At 38.5% G+C, this 12,415-nt stretch overlaps 1 protein-coding gene across 1 annotated transcript in view; it reads right to left on the bottom strand.

Annotated features, from left to right (window-relative positions):
• LOC109431649 (sodium- and chloride-dependent neutral and basic amino acid transporter B(0+)) overlaps positions 1-12,187 on the bottom strand; it is a 436,299-nt gene extending 424,112 nt beyond the window's left edge. The window contains exon 1 of the mRNA XM_062852590.1: positions 11,729-12,187. The gene's annotated coding sequence lies outside the window, so the exon portion shown is untranslated. The remainder of the gene's footprint in view (positions 1-11,728) is intronic.
• Between the last annotated feature and the right edge of the window lie 228 nt (positions 12,188-12,415).

Genomic DNA, 12,415 nt, shown 5'->3' with positions numbered 1-12,415 from the left:
TCCACCGTTCAGTGGAAATCCGAACAATACCATCCAAGCTATTCAGCTAGCAACGAGCAGCTTTGGCCGGGGCTCCCTTGTCGGTTGGTAACCTGTGGTATTAGATTTTTTCCCAACTTTCATGTGGTAGGTCTGCTACTACTGCTGCAGCTGCTAGGTAGCCACATACATCCAGCGTACCACGCGGGAGAACTACGCTACTATCATCGTCGTCGTTGCATCGGACACATTCGGACACATTTGTGAGCCCCATATCGTGCCAAATCGCTTACGCTTTGTACCAACAACAATGTTCTGTGTATGAAAAGTTCGCATCGTAGGTACAGGTAGGTAGGTACCTAATGATTTTCCGGAGCGTTTCGACAACAATGCAAAACGGCATTGTTGCACCAACAAATGTGCGGCTTACTGATAGCAGTAAGCTATTTTCGTGTTCCATTAGTTTGAATGTTTTATTTTTTGGAGGAGGATTACTAGCCAAATGCACATCCACGATGCAGTAGCACCAAAAGCACTAAAAGACGACGATGACGACTTTGCGATATAAACTCTAATGGTGTGAGACAGTTTATGGGAAATTAGTTTTTTTTCTAACTCAAAGCATGCGATTAGTGGCCACCGTAGGTATGTGGTAATATCCTCTGGGAAATCAAGTGCATGTTTGCTGGTTGTATGTTGCTATACATTCAACCGAGAAGCTTCGAAATACTTTTGAGGATATATTGTCTATCCGGTTGGAATCAAGACCGACATTCAATCAAAAATTGCCATTTTCTTGGTCCACAAGTGTCGCAACTGTTTCGCATCTAGTGCGCTGTGTTGCTGACAACAACGGGAAGGATGCGCACTACTTTTGACATGATCAAAAAACGTCGCGAGTTGGGTCGCGTCGCGACTTGATTGTGCGAAGTCCGGTTTGGTGGCGGCCCGACAATATTGACATTGCCAGTCAGGTTCTTGGCTATAGGGGAGACGGAGGAGACTTGATCCCTGGGGCGACTTGTTCCCCCCATATTTTCTCGGAATCAAAAACAGTTTTCTTCTAGCATATTTTTTTTTCCAAAATGACATCTGGACAGACGACAATGTTTAGGCTACAATTGATTTTAATTGTATATTGCATTTTTTTAATGGCTGATGGTTTGTTTTCAGTCTTTCAGAAATCTTTTAGGCGATTCCGAAAAATCTCAATAACTTTGTGAAAATTGAACCAAATCGTATCAAAATTTCACAGCACATAGCATAAATAAAGTACTATCAAACGTATTTATCCAAATAAGGCTGTTATATAAATATTTCAATTAATGTAGCTTAGTGTATACAACAGTGACATGGGGAGACTTGATCCCTCGAGGATTACATACACATTATACATGTGAAAAATAAAATTCTATTTGGAAGCCTCTATTTACTCGGAATTCCAGTGTATTCAATGATAAAACGTGTCAGATAATTATTATTTTAGTACAAACCATGAAAAGGGGGATCAAGTCTCCCCATTTTCAAAATACAGCATATCCTTAACAATTCTAGGAAATCTTATAATTTCAGATACGCATACGGTGTGCATCAAAAATGCAAGTAAACTTGAAAAGAAAATGAATAGGAAGCTTCTGGGGTTATTTTCCCTTTAAATTAACCATGTGCTCAAAAGGGGATCAATTTTGACCCATTTTTGAAAAATACATCATAAGACATGCCTCCATCAAAACACAGTTTTGAAAACATAAACAATAATTTAAAGTCCTTCTGTTGGGTATAAACTTGCAATAGATGTTTTCCTGCCATTCTGTACGAAAAATGGATCTAGTTTTGTGTTTTTTTTTTTCTCAAAGTTACAGACAAATTAAGAAAAAGGGATCAAGTCTCCCCAGTCTCCCCAACCCGTGATTCCCTAATGAAACTGATTTTATATACATCGTACTTCTATCGGTAAATTAGAGACACAGTGAACAACTTTATAGCAGACCAGTAATATTTTTCAGCAAATCCTGGTTGGTAGTACTGTAATTGATATATTAGTTTCACTGTCTTACTTATTAGCATAGCAATTCTTTTATAGAACATTAACGGTGATTGTTTTATGAAACCACTAAGCAATACAAAAAAAAGATTAAGTGTAACAATTCATTATTCTTGCTTTTTACCGAGACTGGCATCGCCGAGCGCTCAGCAAACTTGTTATTCAACGAGATCTCAGCAGTCGTGTCGTTTGATTCCTGAAGTTGAGGAAATGTTTGCCGAAATGCAGCTAACAAACGTCATTTTCTACCAAGATTCAGTATAAATGTTTGCTGACCTATGGCGGTGCCGGCTTTTGCCGAGCTCGTCATAGTAAGAAGCCGTGGCTCTTCATTCATGATTATTCAATGGATATTCTCTCATATTTGCGGGCTCCGTGTTCGTGAGGATCTGACCTTCGCACTGTATCCGGATGGTCATAGGTTCAATTCCCACCTGCATCAACAACCACTTTTCTTCAAGCCAATACAAATTGTCGATTGACATTTAGGGGATTCACTTAACAGCGTAAACTGATTAAACGGCGCGATTGCCAAGATAATCTTTGATTATTTCATTCGCAATTTCATGAAATATTTGAAATAATCAGATAATCATGGCTTACGCAGTTGTTTAATCTGTTTAGTGAATAACCCTATTGACCCTCCTCTACGCACATGCTCTAACAAAACCTGAAAAATGGATGACTCCGATGGACTGATATGGAACAACAGCAACAGCATCACGTGTAGACCGCGTGACCATAATTTAACTTTGGCGAAGATTTTATAGTCTGAGCTTTTTCATGACCTACTGATGACATAAATTTTAACATTTCACTACCCTGTTTTATATCTTTTCGGGTTCGTCATGCAACCGGTTACTAGACATATTGTGACATTATCCGTATAGTCCACTGCACGAATTTATGCTGACCTGCTTACTCTCAAGGGATATTTGACGTTTGAGCGGTGCCAACACCGCTCAAACGTCAAATTTCGTGTGAGAGTAAGCAGGCCAGAATATATTCGTGCAGTGGACCATCCTTGGTGTAATGCATGTCGCATTACTCCTTTGTTATTAAAGGGCTGTAAAGTATCGATTTTGATACAGTTTTGCTTTCTTCAGAAGCTATCAAATTTGATAATAAGGTCGCACTGTTTAGACTTAGGAATCCCCGAAGGATTTCCAGGAGAAATTCCCAAAGTAAGTTCAGGAACAACCTTGAAGAAATTTCAGGAAGAATCCCTGAAGAAACTCCTGGAGGAATCTCTGAAAAAACTCGTGTAGTAATCCCAGAAGGCACTCCTGGAACTGCTGTACGAAACCCTGAAAATCTTTCTTCAGGAATCGTTGGCGGTTCAAGAATATCTCTTAAAGAGATCCCTACAGAAACTTCTGAAAAAATCCCTTATTGGAGTGTCAGAGGAACTCTAGAAGGAATTCCAGAAAGAATCCTCGAGGGAATTCCAGGATGAAATCCCGAATTAATTCTAGGATGAGTCCTCGAAGAAATTCCAGGAGAAATCCCTTAAGGAGTTCCAGAAAGGATCCTGGAAGGAAATCCAGGAGGAATCTTCGAAAGAATTCCAGCAGGAATCCCGGAAAGAATTCTAGCAGAAATTTCCGAAGGAATTCCAGGAGGAATTCCCGCAGGAAGTCCAGGAGGAATTCCCGAAGGAAGTTCAGGAGGAGTCTCTCCTGCAAAGCAGTCTCTATCCGGAAATCACGAAGGATTTCCCAGGCAGTATTCCCGATAGATTTTCAAGAGGAATCCCGGTAGGAACTTCAGGAGCATTGCTTTAAAAAATCCAGGGGGAATCTTTTCCAGAAAGGGGAAGGATTTCCTGGAGGAATCTCCGAAGGATCTCCGGGAAGAATTTCCCATGGATTTCAGAAGGAATCCCTGAAAGAATTCCTGGAGGAATTTCAGAAGAATGCCCTGAAGGATTGCCGCAAAGCCATCCTTGAACAATTCTTGTGGGAACTTCAAGAAAGTTCCTTTGAAGAAACCCCAAAGATATGCTGGTTATATTCCAAAGAAAAATCTTGAAAGAACTCATAGAAAAATCTCGGAAAGACCTTCTGTAGCCATTCCTGAAGGAGAAATCTTTGATAAAACTGCTAGAGCCATCCATCAAATATACTATATTAACAATATAGGTCACTCTTACGATTTTTTGGCGACTCCTTTTTAGTGAATGTGTCGCCACCAAGCGTCAGAAGAGGTACTACTACACACTAAATGCATGCGCTATCCGAATGACGTTTATTCTGTCGAAATGTCATTGCATGGTAGGGATGCCCATTTCTTTTTGAATGATCGATTAAACAATAATCGGTTTTTTTTTCAACTTCTCAAATTAGAACAAATTTTATTCTCTCTTCTTCAACATTTTCTGGTGTGATATTGGGAAATTGACGTAAAACTGCCACAGTGCATGCGATCCCTACGTGAGGAGTTGAAAACTAGCAGCGTTTTTGTTATTTATTTTCTACTTATTTATTACTTTTTAAGTAATAAAATCAATTTACTGTGAAAAAATGACAGATTCCGGCAGGAAATTTAACATTTTAACATATTAATGCATCTTGTACCGACTTTTCGAACCCTCTAAGCAGAATACTCTCTTCGAATGAGTGTAATCAGTTTCGTATCTTTCAATTCCGCCCTATGTTGCTTATCCTTTGACAGATACGCGTATTTCGACTACCACTTGTAATCTTCCTCAGTGTCAGTTATCCACAAATCTGTCAAAGGATAAGCAACATAGGGCGGAACTAAAAGGTACGAAACTGATTACACTCATTCGAATATTAATGCACTTGATTTGTGATAAATGTGAAACACGTCGTCTGCATACGATATTGTACAGACAAAACAGACTACTCAGTAGCTTTTTGCGGCTATGTTCTACAGTCGTCAAATCCTGGCCTTATCCCACACAAAACGAATCCCACCATATCAACGAATGTTTCGAAATGGATTTGCATTTGTTCCTACAAGGCCGGAACATCCCGTTTTAAACACCTCGGTAAACACATTATCGCATGTTTATTATCACTGAATAGGTAATATTCATTGTCTTTTGTTAACAAATATTAGAACTGAGTTATAGCAACATTGCAGATCAGGAAGTGCGTCGTATTTGTCATGCACCGATACAGTTTAGGCATGGGGGATCACAAAAAGTGAAAGAACAGTGCCGTTCCTACCAAAAATCCAGCGTTTAATTTGGATAATTGGCTGCAAATGTGTGGTAACAGGCCAATTTGTAAATTTGTTATTAAATCGCTACTCGACATTACTGTTGTTTACAAACGATCATCACAAACACCACAGCGCCACCTGTGTGTCGTTTCGACGTATATTTTCCTATACCAACTTTATCATAATCTGAATCTCTTCTTATTATTCTGTTCGCATTTCGACAGGTATTTTGAGAGCTCTCTCTGCCCATTTGACTTATAAAATCGTTTTTTTTTCACTAAAAGTGAGATTTTTTAGTATAAGCTACCGAATTTTTAATAAATTAGCTGTCTCCGGAAAACTATGTCGTGCATACAGTGTTTTTTGACGTTTCAAGTCAAAGTCTCCCAGTTAAAAACGTCTGAAACATCTACATTTCACAATCTACAAATACAAAATCTACAAATCACAATTAAAACTCCATTATTTTTTATGTGCGTAAAGCAGTAAATTTAAATATATTGTAATTGAGAAGCTAATGGTGAAAAATTGAAATTTCAATGTTAAATGATTTCGGTGACGTTACATTGAGGGGAGCATTCAAATTCTTCTATAGATGTATTCGTAGATGTCATCAAATGAAATATTATTTTGTTTGCGTATATTCTCGCGCATATTGTAAATCGATTATTTATTAATCGATTATTTGGGAACAAAAAACTTCGACACCCCTAACATGTTTTTTCAAGAAATGTCGAATTGCACGGTAAACTAAAATGGAACAAAATATAATTATTGACTTTTTATGACAACAGGTGGTGCTGTAATCATTCGCCAATGGTGTCTCCATGTCGTTGCATGAGAAAACGCGAAGTGACCTATATTGTTAATATAGTATATTTGCATCCATGGTTCCTCCTGGAAAAATCTCCAAAAGAACTCCCCATACGATCCCCGGAAGAATCTTTAAAAGAACTTCTCGATGAATCCCCAAAGGAAGCCCGAGCAGAAAAAAATAACAACTAAATAACATATTAAGGTATTAATCTTAAATAATATCATATCTCGATATGTACTTCATTAGGTGGACATAAGAGGCAAAATAACAAAAAACGAATACCATAATTTTGCGTGAATAACACCCAGAAAATAACAGGTCTTGTTATTTCAATAATAAATGCATTTCAAGGGCTGTATTTGTTATACAAAAGGTATCAAATACCAAAGTAAAAACATGTTTTAGTATAAAATTGAACATTTTCTCGATAACTCCAAGACATAATAACACATCTTGTTCTTCGGTTATTTTCCCTGCTAATTACTTAATACCACATAAATACCAAACGCTGCTCAAATACCTCCAATTGTTATTGTAATGCTCTCAAAACATTTCGTAGAACAACATGGTGATAACAGTTTCAAGTATTAGGCCACAGGCTGTTCTTTGCATGGTATTTGTAAGGTATCCCCTTCGGCTCGGGAGTTCTGGAAGTATCTTAGAAGGAAGTTCTGCTCTAATCCAGAAATTTTGGGGGACTTTCTGAATTCTCCCGTAGGTATCTTTGGATCCTCCTGTAGGAATATCTGAAGGAAATCCTGGAAAGATCCCTGGTGGAACTTTTGGAGGAATCTCAGAAGAGATTCAGAAAGAATCTCTGAGGAAACATCTGCACGAATTCCTGAAACTCCAGGAGGAATCTCTGAAAGGACTTCTGAACTAATCATTGTAGTAACTCATGTAGGAATTTTTGAAGCAATACCTAGACTAGACTCATAAAAGAATCTCTGAAAAAACTTCTGGAAGAATACTTGAAGGAACTCCTGTTGAAATAGCTGAGGAAACCTCTGGAGAGATCACTGAAGGAATTTCTGGTGCATCCCGGTAAAAACTTCTATTCTGTAGGAATCCTCGAAGCAACTCCTGGATAAATCCCTGGAGGAATTTCTGAAACCTGGAAACACATAGTTAAATCCTTAAAAGAACTCTGAAAGAATCCTTGAAAAATCTCCATGCGGTATCCGGAAGAAGCTCCTAGTGGAACTCCCGAAGGAATTTCAGGAGGCATCCTTGAAGAAATTCCAAAAAGGATTCCTGAAGGAACTCCTGGAGAAATTTCTGAAAGAATTTCTGGGATAATCCGTGAAGGAATTCCATGAGAGATGCTTGAAGAAATTCCAGGAGAGATCTCAGAAGGAACTTCTGTAGGAACCCTTGATGGATCTCCTGGAGTGATCACTGAATGATCTTCTGGAGTCGTACCTGAAGGAACTTCTAGCGAGATCCCTAGATGGATCTCCAGGAGGCATACCTACACTCCCGTTCAAAAGTTTGGGGTCACCCCCTCAAAAACATGTCATTTTTTTAGGCTCATATCTCCGCCAATTTGCGTCCGATTTCAAAACCCAAGGTTTCATTCAAAAGATAATAAGTCAAAGAAACTTTGAACATGATTTAAAAGAAACTTTTTCAAAAAATTTTGTATGTAAACTTAACCCAAAGTTGCCAAATTTTCTAAAAAAATGAATATAAACTTGCGGCAGTTTCGCTGGAAATTGGGTCGTTCAAATTTTAAGATGAGAGCGGTAATATGACCCATTTTCTATTAGCTTTCAACTGCTTTTTACAGAACTGAGCTAAAAAATCTAGAAAAAAAGTTATTAAGTAAATTAATCCTTGATGTCATCGACCAAAAGTTTGGGGTCACCCCTCAAAATGATGTATCGACCAAAAGTTTGGGGTCACTATCGTAAAACATGGAAAAGTGTTTTTTTGATATCTTTGTCATTTTTCATTCAATTTAAATTCTTCTTGGCTTATTTGAAACAAAATGAATGATACTTACTGCATAGACATTGAACCACACATATTTGTTGAAATTTACATACTAAAACTTAACGTAAAGTTGCCTCATTTTTTGAAGCGTGGTAAAATGTGCTAACTTTACATAACATTTTTATATACAAAAATCGTTAAATACGTTAAGTTAATGACATCAAACGTAAATTTAGTTAATTATCTTTGAAATGAGCCAAAAAGAATTAAAATTGAACTATAGATGACGAAGATATCACCAAATCACTTTTCCATGTTTTACGAAAGTGACCCCAAACTTTTGGCCGATACATCATATTGAGGGGTGACCCCAAACTTTTGGTCGATGACATCAAGGATTATTTTACTTAATAACTTTTTTTCTAGATTTTTTAGCTAAGTTCTGTAAAAAGCAGTTGAAAGCCAATAGAAAATGGGTCATATTACCGCTCTCATCTTAAAATTTGGTCGACCCAACTTCCAGCGACACTGCCGTAAGTTTATATTCATTTTTTAGAAAATTTGGCAACTTTGGGTTAAGTTTACATACAATTTTTTTGAAAAAGTTTCTTTTAAATCATGTTCAAAGTTTCTTTGACTTATTATCTTTTGAATGAAACCTAGGGTTTTGAAATCGGACGCAAATTGGCGGAGATATGAGCCTAAAAAAATGACATGTTTTTGAGGGGGTGACCCCAAACTTTTGAACGGGAGTGTATGTCCTCCTGAAATAATCTGATGGAACTCCTGGAGTAATCCATGCAGGATCTCCCGTTAGAATTTCAGAAAAAAAAATCCATGATAAAACTCCTAGAGGCATCCCTGAATCCTCCTGGATGAATCTCTGAAGGAACTACTGGAGTCATCTTTGAAGGAACTCCTGAAGAGATCTCTGAAGCAACTTCTGGAGAATTTCTTGATTATAATTTTAATCGTTAAAGGAATTTTAGGAAAAATCTTTGAATCCCCGAAGAAAGTCCTGGAAGAACCCCTGAAGGAACTCCTGTAGGAATCCATGGAATTCCTAATTTTCTGGAGGAATTGCTGATGGATCTCCTGGAGGCATGACTGAATCCTTCTGGAAAAAATAATCTTCTGGAGAGATGTGAGTGATAAATAATTAATGAAATCGAAACAAAAACGAAAAAAAAGTCCCAAGAGTTTCGTATTTCAATGGACACCCTGGATTTTCATTTAAATTGCATTAGAAGCTCTTATCAAGAGTCTTATGCATAGTTTGCCTCAGTGTTTGGAATTTTATCGCAAGATACTGAGTCACCTAGAACATAGACGCGTGCCTCCTAATTGTAACAGAACCAACAGAAGGGAAGAAAAACTGCTGATTGATTCGTTTCCCAAGTAACCAAAAGTTCAGATAAAAGGGTACTTTATAAGCTAAGCAGCTTGTTCGAGGTTGCTCATTAGCCTTCTAAGCAGCTTCATTTTTAAGTAATTTTGAAACTTGAAAGTTCACATAAGCACGCTGGATAGTCTTCTAAGCAGCTTCTGACAGAACTTTGACAAAATTCATGCCGAAACAAAAATGTGTTTTTCAGAATCACAACCCTGTTGGTGGGTTTGTGATTCACGGCTGGAAATTGCTTCTGATAATTATATTTTCACACATGTCACTGCTATGTAGATTTGAACTGGATCCTCCTGCGTGATAGCCTGCCGACTTATCGCTGCGCTGCTGAAGACACTTGACAAAGTCAAGCTAACTTCACTACTGTACAAATGTGCAAAACTAGCTGCCCACAGAAAATCGATTCAAGTCAGACTTTACCTGCTGTCCACTCAATCGCAGCTATAGTACTGTGGTAGAGCGTAGGGTTCTCACGCAGCGACTATCGGTTCGAATCCGATGGGCGGCATTTTTTTTTTTGCTCAAGCCTAGTATTCATTGATTTGAAAAATTCATATGTGTTTTTTATTCGTGTATGCTTAAACAGTTGTTTTCTGTAAAAGAAATAAATTTAATCTTCATTGAAACACAATGCAACTGAACTGAACTTCTATGAACTTGAAAGTTCCGACAAAGTTCCGAGTAGCATCTTAAGCAGCTTTAAAGTTCCGCGAAGTTCAGATAAAGTTCCGAATGGAACTTTGTGGCTGCTTAAGAGGCTAACAATGAGCCTTGCCGGAACTTGTGTCCGAAGTTCCAGCAAGGCTCATCATTAGCCTCTTAAGCAGCCAGAAAGTTCCATTTGGAACTTTATCTGAACTTCGCGGAACTTGAAAGTGCATTTTGTCATGGGAAGTGGAACTTTTGGTTACTTGGGTTATGACTTCGACTTCCAGACACACTACACTGGTTTGCCTACCCCAAATCAATAAAAAGAATAAAATAGACAGACCAAAGTTCCAATAGCCAGACTACAAGTTTACCATACGTGTCATCTTGAGACATAGACAAATTTTGGACCGTCGTGCCATTTTAAGGGGGGTGGCGAGGCTTCTCAATTTTAGATATAATTGACGCAGTTTATCTAAATAAAGCATACCCAACAAACATTATTGGTGTACAAAAGATTAATAAACATCTCTTAGGCTTGATTATAACATTTTTTGGCTGGATAAGTTGTTTTTCAGCTTTCATTGTTAGTTGGGTAGTCACGTGAAAACTAGTGCAATGTGCTGGAAACAGTTTGTCCAATTTTGGAAAACTTCGATACAAATATTGTTTAGTAGAAAAAAAGGGGAAAACTTCTGTAGAAGCCTTCTGCAATATCAATTCAGTGCTGAAAATGTCATTATGACATTCTAGATTCAATCACCTACAGCTCATTTCAAAAGCTCAATCTGAAAATATGGTTTATGAAAACTTGTGCGGCGTGATCAGTTCGATTTTTGGATTCCATAATTTGTGTATCACCCCTTATTACCCAAGTGAGTTATAAAAATTAGAAATTACATAAAACATTTTACCGATCCATGTTTTTTTTTCTCAGACAACTAACTGACCCTTGTGCCTTGTCTGACAATACCCCTCCTACCTGTCGAATCTTCATCCTACAACGCAGCATTTTATGACGCAAATCATTTATCATGCAGCCAAAAGCAAAACAAACCAGAATAATACATATAATTAACACACTCAATTAGCGAGGAAATATGATACCGAAGTTTGACGACTACGACGTTTAAATCTTTTGTGTAAAATGCACTGCACAGCCCATCGAGTCCATCAGACTCCTTCTTCGTAACAACGGCCGTTCCTGCCCTGCCGTTCAACCGAATTCAATTGACGTTCTCAAACAACGACCCATAGGGATGAGTCTTCACCGCATGCAAGCACGGATGTAGCCAGCCACGCCACAACTCAGCAAAGTAATCCAACGTTCCAGACTCCGTCCACAAAAAATGTGTTTTTCCTCAATTCTTCTTTTGACTGATTCTGCCTTCGGCTACCTTGCCTCTATCGCTACTACCTACAACACTCAACACAGTATCATTTGTGCATTCTTTATACACACAAAATCGACGATTTAAAAAAAGTGCTTCAACGAAAGCGAATGGATGATAATTTCCATTTCCATATTCACAAGCTACCGCCACTCTGATGCTGGTGCAGACGCCGAGTTGTGTATTGTGGCTGATGCTTGGTTTAGTTGGTTGGCGGTTTGCTTGCACAACTGATAATAACGTGTTTCATGTTTCTTCCAGCCAAACAACTTCTCTCAACAAAACCATAAAGATAGAATGGATTGTGCAAATACACTCACACTTTGTAAACACCACACACAGTTTAGCACGTCGGGGAATCTCACTCTGGACCAACGAAAACAGGACAAGGATGAGGCAGGATGCTGGACAATCACACAAAAGAACTGGGGCGCAAACTGGCGCTATTCACTCTGTTTCACCAAATACAAAAAAACGGTAGGTTTATCTCCACTAGATGGTGTGATAATTCACACGACACACCGAGATCACGAACGGAAAACCACCCTCAAGGTATCGACACTATCCAACAAATATTTCTTAGTCACTCACTTCACCAAGTCACACGTGAAGTGACTCAAAGCTGTGTGATGATAACAGCCCGCGCGTGTTCTTCACACCCCAACCTCAACAGCGACGAAACATCAACGAAGCGCCAACGGAAGGTATCTCGATTCGAAACTCCGCGCGATGACCCACGTCCAACGAGAAGCACGACTGAAGTAGGACTGAAGCGCACGATCCACAGTCCACCACACGCGGGGGTCGCAATCGAGCAGTTGCAATCTATCCGATGTACCTGTTCTCGGCGGCAGGCACAGCCAGGGTTGCCACTATTTTTTCGAACTTGTCTGGCAAGTCAGTAATAAAAAATCTGGCAAAATCTGGCGCTAGTCTCAACTTTTTTTTTTGTTTTTATTTTTGTGTATTTTAACTAATTGCCACTTCAACTAGTCTTAGCTTTGAAA

This window comes from Aedes albopictus, chromosome 2 (assembly GCF_035046485.1).
Source record: "Aedes albopictus strain Foshan chromosome 2, AalbF5, whole genome shotgun sequence".
NCBI classification, from domain to species: domain Eukaryota; kingdom Metazoa; phylum Arthropoda; class Insecta; order Diptera; family Culicidae; genus Aedes; species Aedes albopictus.
The sequence above is the reverse complement of the archived record's forward strand: the minus strand, read 5'-3'. Positions and strand labels throughout refer to the sequence as shown.